This window comes from Lathyrus oleraceus, chromosome 3 (assembly GCF_024323335.1).
Source record: "Lathyrus oleraceus cultivar Zhongwan6 chromosome 3, CAAS_Psat_ZW6_1.0, whole genome shotgun sequence".
Taxonomy (NCBI): Eukaryota; Viridiplantae; Streptophyta; class Magnoliopsida; order Fabales; family Fabaceae; genus Lathyrus; species Lathyrus oleraceus.
In genome coordinates, this window is record NC_066581.1 from 484,749,961 (window position 1) to 484,768,096 (window position 18,136).

Sequence of the window (18,136 nt, forward strand, 5' to 3'; positions counted from 1 at the left end):
TAAAATTCTACCAAATTAGGGGGAGCTTCTATATAACTTAAAGATGTATAGGATATTAGTCGGAAAGTTAAATTATCTCACAGTCACACGTCCCAACATTTCTTTTCTAGTTAGTGTGGTAAACTAGTTCTTAAATTCTCCTTTCTAAGAACACATGAACGCTATTTTTTGGATTCTGAGATACATCAAAGGGAATATTCCAGTTGAAATAACATCTATCGAATAAATTTCAGACGAAAGATCTTGGTAAACTCCTATATTTTTTGGGTATTGAGGTAGTCAAATCTAAAGATGATATGGTAATTTCTCCGGGGAAATATGCCATGGATACTTTTGAAGAAACAAGTTTGTAGAATGCTAAACCAGTTAATACTCTTATGGATCCAAGTGTTAAAATTCTACCTAATCAGGGGGAGCTTCTATATGAATTAAGGATGTATAGGATATTAGTTGAAAAGTTAAATTATCTCACAGTCACACGTCCCAACATTTCTTTTTCAGGTAGTGTGGTGAAGTAGTTTTTAAATTCTCCTTTCTAAGAACACATGAACGCTATTTTTTGGATTCTGAGATACAATAAAGGTTCTCTAGGAAAATGTCTCATTTATGAAAATAAAGGACATACTCAGATAGTTGGATATCCTAACGCTGATTGGAAAAACTCACCCATTGTTAGACGATTTATCTCTGAGTATTGTTTATTTGTTGAAGGAAACCTAATATCCTATAAAAGTAAGAAACAGAATGTAGTTGCAAGATCTAGTGCTGAGGTAGAATATAAGGTTATGACACTAGTAACATGTGAGGTCATTTGGTTGAATCAACTGCTTAAAGAACTTCAATTTGAAAAAGTAAGACCATGACACTTATTTGTGATAACCAAATTCCATTACGTATTGTTTCGAATCCAGGTTTCATGAGAGGACCAAACATTGTCAGGGAGAAGATAGAATCAAACGACATTGTCACAAGTTTTGTCAACTCTAATGATCAATTGGCATGTGTTTACAAAATCCCTACGAGATCCTAAAACTAATTATATATGTGGTAAGCTTAGTGCATTTAACTTATATGTTCAAATTTGAGGGGGAGTGTTAATATTTGTATAGAGAATATTCCATTGAATATTTTTAAACCTATCTAGAATATAATAGAATATACCATTGCATATTACTTATGTAGTTAATATAATATACCGTATAATACAATCTTCGTAATCTTATTCAGACATACTGTATATTCAAATGTCCCTCAATCTCATATTTCAACAATTTGACTATGAAATTGTGAAGTTGTCATGATTTGTTGGAGGATATCTAAGGTAGTATGTTCTTTTTTTTTACTAATATTATTTTGAATTTACAATTAATATTTTTTTTTCTACCTTTGCATGATTTAAAACAATGCATGTGTGTAGTTTTTTCTTAAAATATGATGAGGCTCATCATATGAATTTTTATTGCTTTTAACTACTTCTCTTTTGTAATTTGTATTAGTATAATACTACAAATATTTGTTCACAAAATCAGTGAATTTGTTTTCGTCTACGTGATTTCTTTGTGCTATCTACCTATGTCCACTAAACTATGGATTTTGAATCCTGTTGTCTCTATTTGTTATGATAAAAAGTGCATGTATAATAAATCTTTTCACTAAGAGATTGCACAATGTTTATAACATAACAATTTTTTTTTATGAATTCTACTTTGCAAGTTGTCTCGTAAACTAAATTTGTAAAAAAAAAAAACTATAATTTATATAGATAATGCATTCATAAAAAGTAAATTTGTTGGTATCATCCAAAGGTACCTAGAAATACCATGTTTGGTTCGGTAGGACTTTCTATCTGTATGTTGTTCTTTTTCCTTCTTCAAAGACTTCCCATAAAGGTCAATGTCACTCTTTTATGCTTATAACGTCATGTGTTGTTATAATTTCTTCTTTTTGTTTACTCTAAAATGTTACTCTTTTTATTTCCCAAAATTATTTTGAAGTGATAACTAACTTGTTCGTCCGAATCTTTGTAGGACGGTATGTACGCTCTTGTCATGAATAGATCAAAATGAGTCTTGAGGTCATCACAGGTAATGTTCTTCTATTGCTTCTTTTCATTTGATTTTTACAATAAATGCAAAGTGATTGTTTTGTTATAAGTAGTAAATACTGCACAAATCCATAACAAATATTGAGCAGTTTCTCGCACTTTCTTTTTTATATTATATTGAAAAGGGTTGTATTGTGTTTTGATTTCACTGTTTCTTTTGGTCATTTTTGATAGGGAGAGCCAGCCGTTGAGGTTACAAATGAAGGTGTTGATGCTGCAGGGCATACAATTGGTACATCTTTGGAGGTCGTGTTCAAACTTAGGAAGGTTCTCAACCCCAAGAGTGTGATCAAACCAACATCACTAGGTAAAGATTATTTTGAATCCATAACTAACTTGATCGTCCGATACTTTATAGGTACCACACCTTTGCTATGACCATGTCAGTCTTGAGGTCCTTAGAGGTAATGTTCTTCTGTTTGCCTCTTTTAATTTGGTTTGATTTGTTTGTGCTCAACAAATTATTCAGGTTCATTCGTTGATTTCATTTATTAATGTACAAGTTTTATAAAATCGTGAAGCCTTTTCTTGACTTGAACATTTTCTCAAATATTATTCAGGTCTTTTTTGAACTATGCAATGATTAAATGAACTTATTCTTTGTCTAAATTCAGTATTTCTTCCATATTAAATTTGGCTGCCTTAGTTCACTTGTTCAGTTTATTTTTCCTGAATTTATAGTAATTGGTGCCCGGTTCCATGAGAATAGAAAGTGATGCAGGGAACCTTTGATTTGGAGTTATAACTAGGTCTGCATCCCAGCTATTTTTCATATAGAGTTTCATGCATTTCTTTAGATTATTTCAATAAATATGTTAATTGATTTGTAGTACCTACACCTCCGATCAAAGGTGTGTCCAATGTCAGGCATGTGTTGGTTCCTGACACTGACACATCCACATTCAATTGATTAATTTTTTCAAATTATTACTGGTGTTGACGTGTCACTGTCGTGTCCCATGTCCGTATTGTATAGGTTAATTTATTAATTAGTGCGTAAAGAAAAGTTTGAAATCCATAATATGAAATTTCCAGTGCCTTGTTCTGGTCATTGTTATCCATATGTGGTAACTGTGTCTTTAATATATATTGATGTACATCAACTTGAAAAATTGCATATTGTTTATAATTCATTTGAGATCCCAGTAATTTGCAACTATGACTACCAAAATCTTTTTATTATTACTTCAATGTGGTTACAATATGTAGGTAGAAAGTTATCCTGCATATTTTCTGATTTGTACTAATTTGGTGAAGTGGTCTTCCTTCAAATGTGGTTGCAGGGATTTGTCATTGTCTCAGATTTACTCGATACAACATTGCTACAGTTCATTTAAAATTATCCATCTCCTTCTGCAATCTATAAGAAAAATTGCACGGTTGACTTAATATATCCTTGTTATGATTTTATGGACAATCTTTCTCAATTATAATTATTTGATTGTGCAATTGTGAAGTTGTTATGATCTGCTTGGGATTAGTATGTTCTTTTATTTACCAAAATTATTTTGAATTCATAACTAACTTGATCGTCGGAGTTTTTGCAGGTACCACACCTTTGGTATGTCATGCTATGCTCATGAGTATGATGAAACTGAAAGGACATGCAACAACTTGAAATTTCCAGTGCCTTGTTCTGGTCATTGCTATCCATATGTGGTAACTGTGTCTTTAATAGATATTGATGTACATCAACTTGAAAAATTGCATATTGTTTATAATTCATTTTAGATCCCAGTCATTTCCAACTATGACTACCAAAATCTTTTTATTATTACTTCAATGTGGTTACAATATGTAGGTAAAAAGTTATCCTGCATATTTTCTGATTTGTATTAATTTGCTGAAGTGGTTTTCCTTCAAATGTGGTTGCAGGGATTTGTCATTGTCTCAGCTTTACTCGATACAACATTGCTACAGTTCATTTAAAATTATCCATCTCCTTCTGCAATCTATAAGAAAAATTGCACGGTTGACTTAATATATCCTTGTTATGGTTTTATGGACAATCTTTCTCAATTATTATTATTTGATTGTGCAATTGTGAAGTTGTTATGATCTGCTTGTGATTAGTATGTTCTTTTATTTACCAAAATTATTTTGAATTCATAACTAACTTGATCGTCGGAGTTTTTGCAGGTACCACACCTTTGGTATGTCGTGCTATGCTCATGAGTATGATGAAACAGAAAGGAAATGCAACAACTTGAATTTTCCAGTGCCTTGTTCTGGTCATTGCTATCCATATGTGGTAACTGTGTCTTTAATAGATATTGATGTACATCAACTTGAAAAATTGCATATTGTTTATAATTCATTTTAGATCCCAGTCATTTCCAACTATGACTACCAAAATCTTTTTATTATTACTTCAATGTGGTTACAATATGTAGGTAAAAAGTTATCCTGCATATTTTCTGATTTGTATTAATTTGCTGAAGTGGTTTTCCTTCAAATGTGGTTGCAGGGATTTGTCATTGTCTCAGCTTTACTCGATACAACATTGCTACAGTTCATTTAAAATTATCCATCTCCTTCTGCAATCTATAAGAAAAATTGCACGGTTGACTTAATATATCCTTGTTATGGTTTTATGGACAATCTTTCTCAATTATTATTATTTGATTGTGCAATTGTGAAGTTGTTATGATCTGCTTGTGATTAGTATGTTCTTTTATTTAACAAAATTATTTTGAATTCATAACTAACTTGATCGTCGGAGTTTTTGCAGGTACCACACCTTTGGTATGTCATGCTATGCTCATGAGTATGATGAAACAGAAAGGAAATGCATCAACTTAAAAGCATGGTAGGAAGTTTACCTTTGATTTGAGCTACTGGCCATGCTTAACAGGCCATGCTTAACAGTCCGGTCTTCAACCGAGCTGAGTGAATGAGATTCATTTTGGTGGTTGGAGATGTTGGGTTCAGGGACAAATTTAGTGACAACTGTTATTGGATTTGGCATGAGTGCCACTTTCATTGTTTTTGTTTGTACAAGTATCATTTGTGGAAGACTTAGAGGTGGTGTGTTGAATCTAGGATGATGTATCAGATTGAATCAAGATATGATATAGAACAGGTAATTCCACTTTCCATCTCCTTTATTTTGTTGTTTTTGGACTCTTTGTTCTGTTTTTTTTAATTAATCTTTTTTCAATACTATAATCTCAGTTTTATTTGGTTATGAGGACTTCTAGATTATGAATCTGATCCAATACTTGAAGTGTATGTTGAATTAGGAAATTTGGGTAGAGAATAATAGTTGGTACCATAATTGGATTTCTAGGATCATCATTTGGAACTGTGGGAGGTGTTGGTGGAGGTGGCATATTTGTTCCCATGCTTACTCTTATTATTGGATTCGATGCAAAATCAGCAACAACAATATCAAAATGTAAGTATAGGTTGCTTCTTTTGCCTCATCATGAATGCTTATATTTTTATATATTATAAAATAAATAAAAAGTTGTGAAAAAAAAAGTAAATAATTGGCAATAAAAGATAATTTTATTTTCTAAGTATTGCAACATCTTAAATAACTATGTACTACTTTGTTGTCATGTTGTACCAGCATGAAATACAACATTGTTAAGTAACTTTTTTTGTTTAGGTAGTTTCCATTTTATTTGGTAGAATATCTTTGTTCCTTTTTATTTAACGTAACTGTTTTATAACAACATGATCAAGAATAATAATATCTTTTATCTATTTAGTAGACTTCCTCTCTAAGCTGGGCTTACAATGTTTCATGTTGAACCTCTTTAGATGATGCACAAACATATTATTTAGGTTCATTCGTTTATTTCATTTTTTGAATTAATATGTATAATTTTTCTAAAGATGTGAAGTCTTTTTTTGATTTGAACATTTTTTCACTCGTCTTAAGGACTTTTTGTTGGCTTTCTTGTAGTGAGCTTATTTACTTTTCAATGCTTACATTGATAATGTTTTGTGGATTTTGTAGGAGGATAACTTGGAAGAGTTTGGTGAATATTAAAATAATAGAGTTAATACCTATTATGTCGTTGCACTTACTGTTAAATTGTTTGTTCCGCACATATCTTTCATGTGTCTGTTTATATTCTATAGAATGCATACATGCTAATGTTGATGTTTTGATATTGTTTCTATTTCAATTATTCCTTCATGAATGATCGTTTGATTATTTATGAGTTTGGCTTTAGATTATTTCTTCCATTGTTTGATTTTGAATAGGGTTTGTATTTTAATTGTTGGAAGCTGTTGTATTAATCAATGAATGATGTGAATCTAAATTCTAATATAACAATCTGATTTAGTTCAATCTCCTAAGCTTTGTTTATTTTATTAAAAAAAACAATTAACTACACTTGTTTGCATTTTCCAGGAGTAACTAGAAATAGAATGCAAATATCTAATGGTGAAGGATAATACTAACATTATGAATTTTGTTAATTGCTCTGAAGCATCCACACCTCTTATCAACGGCATGTCTGGTGTCCGACACCGACCCATATCTACATTCAATTTATTCATTTTTTTCAAATTATTACTGGTGTCGACGTGTCAGTGTCGTGTCCTGCGTCCGTATTCTATATGCTAATTGTATTATATAGAGATTTTAAGTGCCTTGTCCTGGTCATTGTTATCCATATGTGGTAACTGTGTCTTTAATAGATATTGATGTACATCAACTTGAAAAATTGCATATTGTTTATAATTCATTTCAGATCCCAGTAATTTCCAACTATGACTACCAAAGTCTTTTTATTATTACTTCAATGTGGTTACAATATGTAGGTAAAAAGTTATCCTGCATATTTTCTGATTTGTACTAATTTGCTGAAGTGGTTTTCCTTCAAATGTGGTTGCAGGGATTTGTCATTGTCTCAGCTTAATCGATACAACATTGCTACAGTTCACTTAAAATTATCCATCTCCTTCTGCAATCTCTAAGAAAAATTGCACGGTTGACTTAATATGGTTTTATGGATAATCTTTCTCAATATTTGAATATGCAATTGTAAACTTGTCATGATCTGCGGGAGAATATCTAAGATACTATGTTCTTTTATTTACAATATTATTTTGAATTCATAACTTGACCGTCGGAGTTTTTGCAGGTACCACACCTTTGCCGTGTCATGCTATGTTCATGAGTATGATGAAACAGAAAGGAAATGGTAGGAAGTTTGGTTTACTGTGATCGGTTCCATGAGATTTAGAAAGTGATGCAGGGACGCCTTTGATCATGCTCAACAAGCTGCTAGAGTGTTCAAGAACAGAGAAGCCTGCGGTCTACCCTATTGGAAGCACCATCCGTTCCTTAACCCAACTACGAGTGGATGAGTGTCATTGACTTGTAGTGAGCTTATTTACTTTTCAATGTCATATTTGATAGCGAGAGTCAGCCGTTGATGTTACAAATGAAGGTTTTGATGCTGCAGGGCATACAATTGGTACATCTTTGGAGGTCGTGTTCAAACTTAGGAAGGTTTTCAACCCCAAGAGTGTGATCAAACCAACATCACTAACTAAAGATTATTTTGAGAATAACATCTATCGAATCAATTTCAGACGAAAGACCTTGGTAAACTCCTATATTTTTGGGGTATTGAGGTAGTCTAATCTAAAGATGATATGGTAATTTCTCCGGGGAAATATGCTATGGATACTTTTGAAGAAACAAGTTTGTAGATAATGTATTCATAGAATGTAAGTCACTTTAACTTGTTGGTATCATCCAGAGGTAACTAGACATACTATGTTTGGTTTGGTAGGACTTTCTAACTATACGTTGTTTTTTTTCCTTTTTCAAATACTTCCCATAAAGGTTAATGTCACTCTTTTATGCTTATAAAATCATATGTTGTTATAATTTCGTCTTTTTGTTTACTCTAAAATGTTACTCTTTTTATTTCGCAGGATTATTTTGAAGTGATAACTAACTTTTTCGTCGGAGTGTTTGTAGGAAGGTATGTACGCTCTTGTCATGAATAGATCAAAATGAGTCTTGAGGTTATTACAGGTAATATTCTTCTATTGCTTCTTTTAATTTGGTTTTTACAATAAATGCAAAGTGATTGTTTTGTTACAACTAGTAAATACTACACAAATCCATAACAAATCTTAAGCAGTTTCTCGCATTTTCTTTTTTATATTATACTGGTAAGGATTGTATTGTGTTTTGATTTCACTGTTTCTTTTGGTCATATTTGATAGCGAGAGTCAGCCGTTGAGGTTACAAATGAAGGTGTTGATGCTGGAGGGCATACAACTGGTACATCTTTGGAGGTCGTGTTCAAACTTAGGAAGGTTTTCAACCCCAAGAGTGTGATCAAACCAACATCACTAGCTAAAGATTATTTTCAGAATAACATCTATCGAATCAATTTCAGACGAAAGACCTTGGTAAATATCTATATTTTTGGGGTATTGAGGTCGTCTAATCTAAAGATGATATGGTAATTTCTCCGGAGAAATATGCTATGGATACTTTTGAAGAAACAAGTTTGTAGATAATGCATTTATAGAAAGTAAGTCACTTTAACTTGTTGGTATCATCCAGAGGTAACTAGAAATACTATGTTTGGTATGATAGGACTTTCTAACTGTATGTTGTTCTTTTTCCTTTTTCAAATTCTTCCCATAATGGTCAATGTCATTCTTTTATGCTTATAACATCATATGTTGTTATCATTTTGTCTTTTTGTTTACTCTAAAATGTTACTCTTTTTATTTCCCAAGATTATTTTGAAGTGATAACTAACTTGTTCGTCGGAGTGTTTGTAGAAAGGTATGTACGATCTTGTCATGAATAGATCAAAATGAATTTTGAGGTCATTACAGGTAATGTTCTTCTATTGCTTCTTTTCATTTGGTTTTTACAATAAATGCAAAGTGATTGTTTTGTTACAAGTAGTAAGTACTGTACAAATCCATAACAAATATTGAGCAGTTTCTCGCATTTTCTTTTTTATATTATACTGGTAAGGATTGTATTGTGTTTTGATTTAATTGTTTCTTTTGGTCATATTTGATAGCGAGAGCCAACCGTTGAGGTTACAAATGAAGGTGTTGATGCTGTAGGGCATACAATTGGTACATCTTTGGAGGTCGTATTCAAACTTAGGTAGGTTCTCAACCCCAAGAGTGTGATCAAACCAACATCACTAGCTAAATATTATTTTGAGAATAACATCTATCGAATCAATTTCAGACTAAAGAACTTAGTAAACTCCTATATTTTTGGGGTATTGAGGTAGTTAAATCTAAAGATGATATGGTAATTTCTCCGGGGAAATATGCTATGGATACTTTTGAAGAAACAAGTTTTAGATAATGCATTCATAGAAAGTAAATCACTTTAACTTGTTGGTATCATCCAGACGTAACTAGAAATACTATGTTTGGTTTGGTAGGAAATTCTAACTGTATGTTGTTCTTTTTCCTTTTTTCAAATACTTTCCATGAAGGTTAATGTCAATCTTTTATGCTTATAAAATCATGTGTTGTTATAATTTCGTCTTTTTGTTTACTCTAAAATGTTACTCTTTTTATTTCGCAAGATTATTTTGAAGTGATAACTAACTTGTTCGTCGGAGTGTTTGTAAGAAGGTATGTACGCTCTTGTCATGAATAGATCAAAATGAGTCTTGAGGTCATTACAAGAAATGTTCTAATAATGCTTCTTTTCATTTGGTTTTTACAATAAATGCAAAGTGATTGTTTTGTTATAAGTAGTAAATACTGCACAAATTCATAACAAATATTGAGCAGTTTCTCGCATTTTCTCTTTTATATTATACTGGTAAGGGTTGTATTGTGTTTTGATTTCACTGTTTCTTTTGGTCATATTTGATAGGGAGAGCCAGCCGTTGAGGTTACAAATGAAGGTGTTGATGATGCAGGGCATACAATTGGTACATCGTTGGAGGTCGTGTTCAAACTTAGGAAGGTTCTCAACTCCAAGAGTGTGATCAAACCAACATCACTAGCTAAAGATTATTTTGAGAATAACATCTATCGAATCAATTTCAGACGAAAGATCTTGGTAAATTCCTATATTTTTTGGTTATTGAGGTAGTACAATCTAAAGATGATAAGGTAATTTCTCCGGGGAAATATGCTATGGATTCTTTTGAAAAAACAAGTTTGTAGATAATGCATTCATAGAAAGTAAGTCACTTTAACTTGTTGGTATCATCCAGAGGTAATTAAAAATACTATGTTTGGTTTGGTAAGACTTTCTAACTGTGTGTTGTTCTTTTTCCTTTTTCAAAGACTTCCCATAAAGGTCAATGTCACTCTTTTATGCTTATAACATTATGTGTTGTTATAATTTCGTCTTTTTGTTTACTCTAAAATGTTACTCTTTTTATTTCCCAGGATTATTTTGAAGTGATAACTAACTTATTCATCGGAGTGTTTGTAGGAAAGTATGTACGCTCTTGTCATGAATAGATCAAAATGAGTCTTGAGGTCATTACAGGTAATGTTATTCTATTGCTTCTTTTCATTAGATTTTTACAATAAATGCAAAATTATTGTTTTGTTACAAGTAGTAAATACTGCACAAATCCATAACAAATGTTGAGCAGTTTCTCGCATTTTCTCTTTTATATTATATTGATAAGGGTTGTATTGTGTTTTGATTTCACTGTTTCTTTTGGTCATATTTAATAGGGAGAGCCAGCCGTTGATGTTACAAATGAAAGTGTTGATGCTGCATGGTATACAATTGCTACATCTTTGGAGATCGTGTTCAAACTTAGGAAAGTTCTAAACCCCAAGAGTGTGATCAAACCAATATCACTAGCTAGAGATTATTTTGAGAATAACATCTATCGAATCAATTTCAAACGAAAGACCTTGGTAAACTCCTATATTTTTTGGGTATTGAGGTAGTCCAATCTAAAGATTATATGGTAATTTCTCCGGAGAAATATGCTATAGATACTTTTGAAAAAACAAGTTTGAGGATAATGTACTCATAGAAAGTAAATCACTTTAACTTGTTTATATCATCCAAAAGTAACTATAAAATACTATGTTTGGTTTGGTAGGACTTTCTAACTGTATGTTGTTCTTTTTCCTTTTTCAAATACTTTCCATAAATGTCAATGTCACTCTTTTATGCTTATAACATCATGTGTTGTTATAATTTCGTCTTTTTGTTTACTCTAAAATGTTACTCTTTTTATTTTCCAGGATTATTTTGAAGTCATAACTAACTTGTTCGTCGGAGTGTTTGTAGGAAAGTATGTACGCTCTTGTCATGAATAGATCAAAATGAGTCTTGAGATAATTACAGGTAATGTTCTTCTATTGCTTCTTTTCATTTGGTTTTTACAATAAATGCAAAGTGATTGTTTTGTTACAAGTAGTAAATACTGCACAAATTCATAACAAATATTGAGCAGTTTCTCGCATTTTCTTTTTTATATTATGCTGGTAAGGGTTGTATTGTGTTTTGATTTCACTGTTTCTTTTGGTCATATTTGATAGGAAGAGCCAGCCGTTGAGGTTACAAATGAAGGTGTTGATGATGCAGGGTATACAATTGTTACATCTTTGGAAGTCGTGTTCAAATTTAGGAAGGTTCTCAACCCCAAGAGTGTGATCAAACCAACATCACTAGCTAGAGATTATTTTAAGAATAACATCTATCGAATCAATTTCAGACGAAAGACCTTGGTAAACTCCTATATTTTTTGGGTATTGAGGTAGTTCAATCTAAAGATTATTTGGTAATTTCTCCGGGGAAATATGCTATGAATACTTTTGAAAAAACAAGTTAGAGGATAATGCACTCATAGAAAGTAAGTCACTTTAACTTGTTGGTATCATCCAAATGTAACTAGAAATACTATGTTTGGTTGGGTAAGATTTTCTAACTGTATGTTGTTCTTTTGCCTTTTTCAAATACTTTCCATAAATGTCAATGTCACTCTTTTATGCTTATAACATCATGTGTTGTTATAATTTTGTATTTTTGTTTACTCTAAAATGTTACTTTTTTTATTTTCCAGGATTATTTTGAAGTGATAACTAACTTGTTCGTCGGAGTGTTTGTAGCAAAGTATGTACGCTCTTGTCATGAATAGATCAAAATGAGTTTTGAGGTCATTACAGGTAATGTTCTTCTATTGCTTCTTTTCATTTGGTTTTTACAATAAATGCAAAGTTATTGTTTTGTTACAAGTAGTAAATACTACACAAATCCATAACAAATATTGAGCAGTTTCTCGCATTTTCTTTTTTATATTATATTGGTAAGGGTTGTATTGTGTTTTGATTTCACTGTTTCTTTTGGTCATATTTGATAGGGAAAGCCTGCCGTTGAGGTTACAAATGAAGGTGTTGATGATGTAGAGCATACAATAGGTACATCTTTGGAGGTCGTGTTCAAATTTAGGAAGGTTGTCAACCCCAAGAGTGTGATCAAACCAACATCACTAGCTAAAGATTATTTTGAGAATAACATCTATCGAATCAATTTCAGACGAAAGACCTTGGTAAACTCCTATATTTTGTGGGTATTGAGGTAATTCAATCTAAAGATAATATGGTAATTTCTCCGGGAAAATATGCTATGAATACTTTTGAAAAAACAAGTTTGTAGATGATGCACTCATAGAAAGTGAGTCACTTTAACTTGTTGGTATCATCCAAAGGTAACTACAAATATTATGTTTGGTTTGGTAGGAGTTTCCAACTGTATGTTGTTCTTTTTCCTTTTTCAAAGACTTCCCATAAAGGTCAATGTCACTCTTTTAGGCTTATAACATCATGTGTTGTTATAATTTTGTATTTTTGTTTACTCTAAAATGTTACTCTTTTTATTTCCCAGGATTATTTTGAAGTGATAACTAACTTGTTCGTCGGAGTGTTTGTAGGAAGGTATGTACGCTCTTGTCATTAATAGATCAAAATGAGTCTTGAGGTCATTACAGGTAATGTTCTTCTATTGCTTCTTTTCATTTGGTTTTTCCAATAAATACAAAGTTATTGTTTTGTTACAAGTAGTAAATACTGCACAAATCCATAAGAAATATTGAGCAGTTTCTCGCATTTTTTCTTTTATATTATATTGGTAAGGGTTGTATTGTGTTTTGATTTCACTGTTTCTTTTGGTCATATTTGATACGGAGAGCCAGCCGTTTAGGTTACAAATGAAGACGTTGATGCTGCAGGGCATACAATTGGTACATCTTTGGAGGTTATGTTCAAACTTAGGAAGGTTCTCAACCCCAAGAAGGTATGTACGCTCTTGTCATGAATAGATCAAAATGAGTCTTGAGGTCATTACAGGTAATGTTCTTCTATTGCTTCTTTTCATTTCGTTTTTACAATAAAGACAAAGTTATTATTTTGTTACAAGTAGTAAATACTGCACAAATCCATAACAAATATTGAGCAGTTTCTCGCATTTTTTCTTTTATTTTATATTGGTAAGGGTTGTATTGTGTTTTGATGTTACTGTTTCTATTGGTCATATTTGATAGGGAGAGCCAGCCATTGATGTTAAAAATGAAGATGTTGATGCTGCAGGGCATACAATTGGTAAATCTTTGGAGGTCGTGTTAAAACTTAGGAAGATTCTCAACCCCAAGAGTGTGATCAAACCAACATCACTAGCTAAAGATTATTTTGAGAATAACATCTATCGAATAAATTTCAGACGAAAGAGCTTGGTAAACTCCTATATTTTTTGGGTATTGAGGTAGTTCAATCTAAAGATTATATGGTTATTTCTCCGGGGAAATATGCTATGGATACTTTTGAAGAAACAAGTTTGAGGATAATGCACTCATAGAAAGTAAGTCACTTTAACTTGTTGGTATCATCCAAAGGTAACTAGAAATACCATGTTAGGTTTGGTAGGACTTTCTAACTGTATGTTGCTCTTTTTCCTTTTTCAAATACTTTTCATAAAGGTCAATGTCACTCTTTTATGCTTATAACATCATGTGTTGTTATAATTTTGTATTTTTGTTTACTCTAAAATATTTCTCTTTTTATTTTTCAGGATTATTTTGAAATGATAACTAACTTGTTCGTCGGAGTGTTTGTAGGAAAGTATGTACGCTCTTGTCATGAATAGATCAAAATGAGTCTTAAGGTCATTAGAGGTAATGTTCTTCTATTGCTTCTTTTCATTTGGTTTTTACAATAAATGCAAAGTGATTGTTTTGTTACAAGTAGTAAATACTGCACAAATCCATAACAAATATTGAGCAGTTCCTCGCATTTTCTTTTTTATATTATACTGGTAAGGGTTGTATTGTGTTTTGATTTCAATATTTCTTTTGGTCATATTTGATAGGGAAAGCCAGCCGTTGAGGTTACAAATGAAGGTGTTGATGATGCAGGGCATACAATTCGTACATCTTTGGAGGTCGTTTCAAACTTAGGAAGATTCTCAACCCCAAGAGTGTGATCAAACCAAAATCACTAGCTAAAGATTATTTTGAGAATAACATCTATCGAATCAATTTCAGACGAAAGACCTTGGTAAACTCCTATATTTTTTGGGTATTGAGGTAATTCAATCTAAAGATGATATGATAATTTCTCCGAGAAAATATGCTATAGATAATTTTGAAGAAACAAGTTTGTAGATAATGCACTCATAGAAAGTAAATCACTTTAACTTGTTGGTATCATCTAAAGGTAATTAGTAATACTATGTTTGATTTGGTAGAACTTTCTAACTGTATGTTGTTCTTTTTCCTTTTTCAAAGACTTCCCATAAAGGTCGATGTCACTCTTTTATGCTTATAACATCATGTGTTGTTATAATTTTGTATTTTTGTTTACTCTAAAGTGTTACTCTTTTTATTTCCCAGGATTATTTTGAAGTGATAACTAACTTGTTCGTCAGAGTGTTTGTAGGAAGGTATGTACGCTCTTGTCATGAATAGATCAAAATAAGTCTTGAGGTCATTAGAGGTAATGTTCTGCTATTGCTTCTTTTCATTTGGTTTTTACAATAAATACAAAGTGATTGTTTTGTTACAAGTAGTAAATACTGCACAAATCCATAACAAATATTGAGCAGTTCCTCGCATTTTCTTTTTTATGTTATACTGGTAAGACTTGTATTGTGTTTTGAATTCACTGTTTCTTTTGGTCATATTTGATAGGGAAAGCCAGCCGTTGAGGTTACAAATGAAGGTGTTGATGATGCAGGGCATACAATTGGTACATCTTTGGAGGTTATGTTCAAACTTAGGAAGGTTCTCAACCCCAAGAGTGTGATCAAACCAAAATCACTAGCTAAAGATTATTTTGAGAATAACATCTATCGAATCAATTTCAGACGAAAGACCTTAGTAAACTCCTATATTTTTTGGGTATTGAGGTAATTCAATCTAAAGATGATATGGTAATTTCTCTGGGAAAATATGCTATGGATAATTTTGAAGAAACAAGTTTGTAGATAATGCACTCATAGAAAGTAAGTCACTTTAACTTGTTGGTATCATTCAAAGATAATTAGTAATACTATGTTTGGTTTGGTAGGACTTTCTAACTGTATGTTGTTCTTTTTCCTTTTTCAAAGACTTCCCATAAAGGTCGATGTCACTCTTTTATGCTTATAACATCATGTGTTGTTATAATTTTGTATTTTTGTTTACTCTAAAATGTTACTCTTTTTATTTCCCAGGATTATTTTGAAGTGATAACTAACTTGTTCGTCGGAGTGTTTGTAGGAAGGTATGTACGCTCTTGTCATGAATAGATCAAAATGAGTCTTGAGGTCATTACAGGTAATGTTCTTCTATTGCTTCTTTTCATTTTGTTTTTACAATAAATGCAAAGTTATTGTTTTGTTACATGTAATAAATATTGCACAAATCCATAACAAACATTGAGCAGTTTCTCACATTTTCTCTTTTATATTATATTGGTAAGGGTTGTATTGTGTTTTGATTTCACTGTTTCTTTTGGTCATATTTGATACGGAGAGCCAACCGTTTAGGTTACAAATGAAGATGTTGATGCTGCATTGCATACAATTGGTACATCTTTGAAGGTTATGTTCAAACTTAGGAAGGTTCTCAACCCCAAGAATGTGATCAAACCAACATCACTAGCTAAATATTATTTTGAGAATAACATCTATCGAATCAATTTCAGACGAAAGACCTTGGTAAACTCCTATATTTTTTGGGTATTGAGGTAGTTCAATCTAAAGATTATATGAGAATTTCTCTGGGGAAATATGCTATGGATACTTTTGAAGAAACAAGTTTGAGGATAATGCACTCATAGAAAGTAAGTCACTTTAACTTGTTGGTATCATCCAAAGATAACTAGAAATAGTATGTTTGGTTTGGTAGGACTTTCTAATTGTATGTTGTTCTTTTTCCTTTTTCAAATACTTCCCATAAAGGTCAATGTCACTCTTTTATGCTTATAATATCATGTGTTGTTATAATTTTGTATTTTTATTTACTCTAAAATATTTCTCTTTTTATTTTCCAGGATTATTTTGAAGTGATAACTAACTTGTTCATCGGAGTGTGTGTAGGAAGATATGTACGCTCTTGTCATGAATAGATCAAAATGAGTCTTGAGGTCATTACAGGTAATGTTCTTATATTGCTTCTTTTCATTTGGTTTTTACAATAAATGCAAAGTGATTGTTTTGTTACAAGTAGTAAGTACTGCACAAATCTATAACAAATATTGAGCAGTTCCTCGCATTTTCTTTTTTATATTATACTGGTAAGGGTTGTATTGTGTTTTGATTTCACTGTTTCTTTTGGTCATATTTGATAGGGAGAGCCAGCCATTGATGTTAAAAATGAAGATGTTGATGCTGCAGGGCATACAATTGGTAAATCTTTGGAGGTCGTGTTAAAACTTAGGAAGATTCTCAACCCCAAGAGTGTGATCAAACCAACATCACTAGCTAAAGATTATTTTGAGAATAACATCTATCGAATAAATTTCAGACGAAAGACCTTGGTAAACTCCTATATTTTTTAGGTATTGAGGTAATCCAATCTAAAGATTATATGGTTATTTCTTCGGGGAAATATGCTATGGATACTTTTGATGAAACAAGTTTGAGGATAATGCACTCATAGAAAGTAAGTCACTTTAACTTGTTGGTATCATCCAAAGGTTACTAGAAATAACATGTTAGGTTTGGTAGGACTTTCTAACTGTATGTTGTTCTTTTTCCTTTTTCAAATACTTTCCATAAAGGTCAATGTCACTCTTTTATGCTTATAACATCATGTGTTGTTATAATTTTGTATTTTTGTTTACTCCAAAATGTTACTCTTTTTATTTTTCAGGATTATTTTGAAGTAATAACTAACTTGTTCGTCGGAGTGTTTGTAGGAAAGTATGTACGCTCTTGTCATGAATAGATCAAAATGAGTCTTGAGGTCATTAGAGGTAATGTTCTTCTATTGCTTCTTTTCATTTGGTTTTTACAATAAATGCAAAGTGATTGTTTTGTTACAAGTAGTAAATACTGCACAAATCCATAACAAATATTGAGCAGTTCCTCGCATTTTCTTTTTTATATTATACTGGTAAGGGTTGTATTGTGTTTTGATTTCACTGTTTCTTTTGGTCATATTTGATAGGGAAAGCCAGCCGTTGAGGTTACAAATGAAGGTGTTGATGATGCAGGGCATACAATTGGTACATCTTTGGAGGTCGTGTTCAAACTTAGGAAAATTCTCAACCCCAAGAGTGTGATCAAACCAAAATCACTAGCTAAAGATTATTTTGAGAATAACATCTATCGAATCAATTTCAGACGAAAGACCTTGGTAAACTCCTATATTTTTTGGGTATTGAGATAATTCAATCTAAAGATGATATGGTAATTTCTCCGGGAAAATATGCTATGGATAATTTTGAAGAAACAAGTTTGTAGGTAATGCACTCATAGAAAGTAAGTCACTTTAACTTGTTGGTATCATCCAAAGGTAATTAGTAATACTATGTTTGGTTTGGTAGGACTTTCTAACTGTATGTTGTTCTTTTTCCTTTTTCAAAGACTTCCCATAAAGGTCGATG

The 18,136-nt window shown here is 31.8% G+C and overlaps 2 long non-coding RNA genes across 7 annotated transcripts in view; both read left to right on the forward strand.

The window, feature by feature from the left end:
* Positions 1–18,136, forward strand: part of LOC127128299 (uncharacterized) — a 33,950-nt gene that overhangs the window by 12,765 nt on the left and 3,049 nt on the right. The gene's annotated exons all lie outside the window — the stretch shown is intronic.
* LOC127128298 (uncharacterized) lies at positions 901–17,094 on the forward strand. Of its 3 annotated transcripts, none has more exons than XR_007805831.1 (4): positions 901–1,047; positions 2,028–2,084; positions 2,279–2,411; positions 13,727–13,868. It is a non-coding gene; the product is annotated as an uncharacterized LOC127128298 (long non-coding RNA). The 3 variants fall into 3 exon arrangements; XR_007805830.1 differs by lacking the exons at positions 901–1,047; positions 13,727–13,868 and adding exons at positions 1,241–1,321; positions 17,010–17,094; XR_007805829.1 differs by lacking the exon at positions 901–1,047 and adding an exon at positions 1,241–1,321.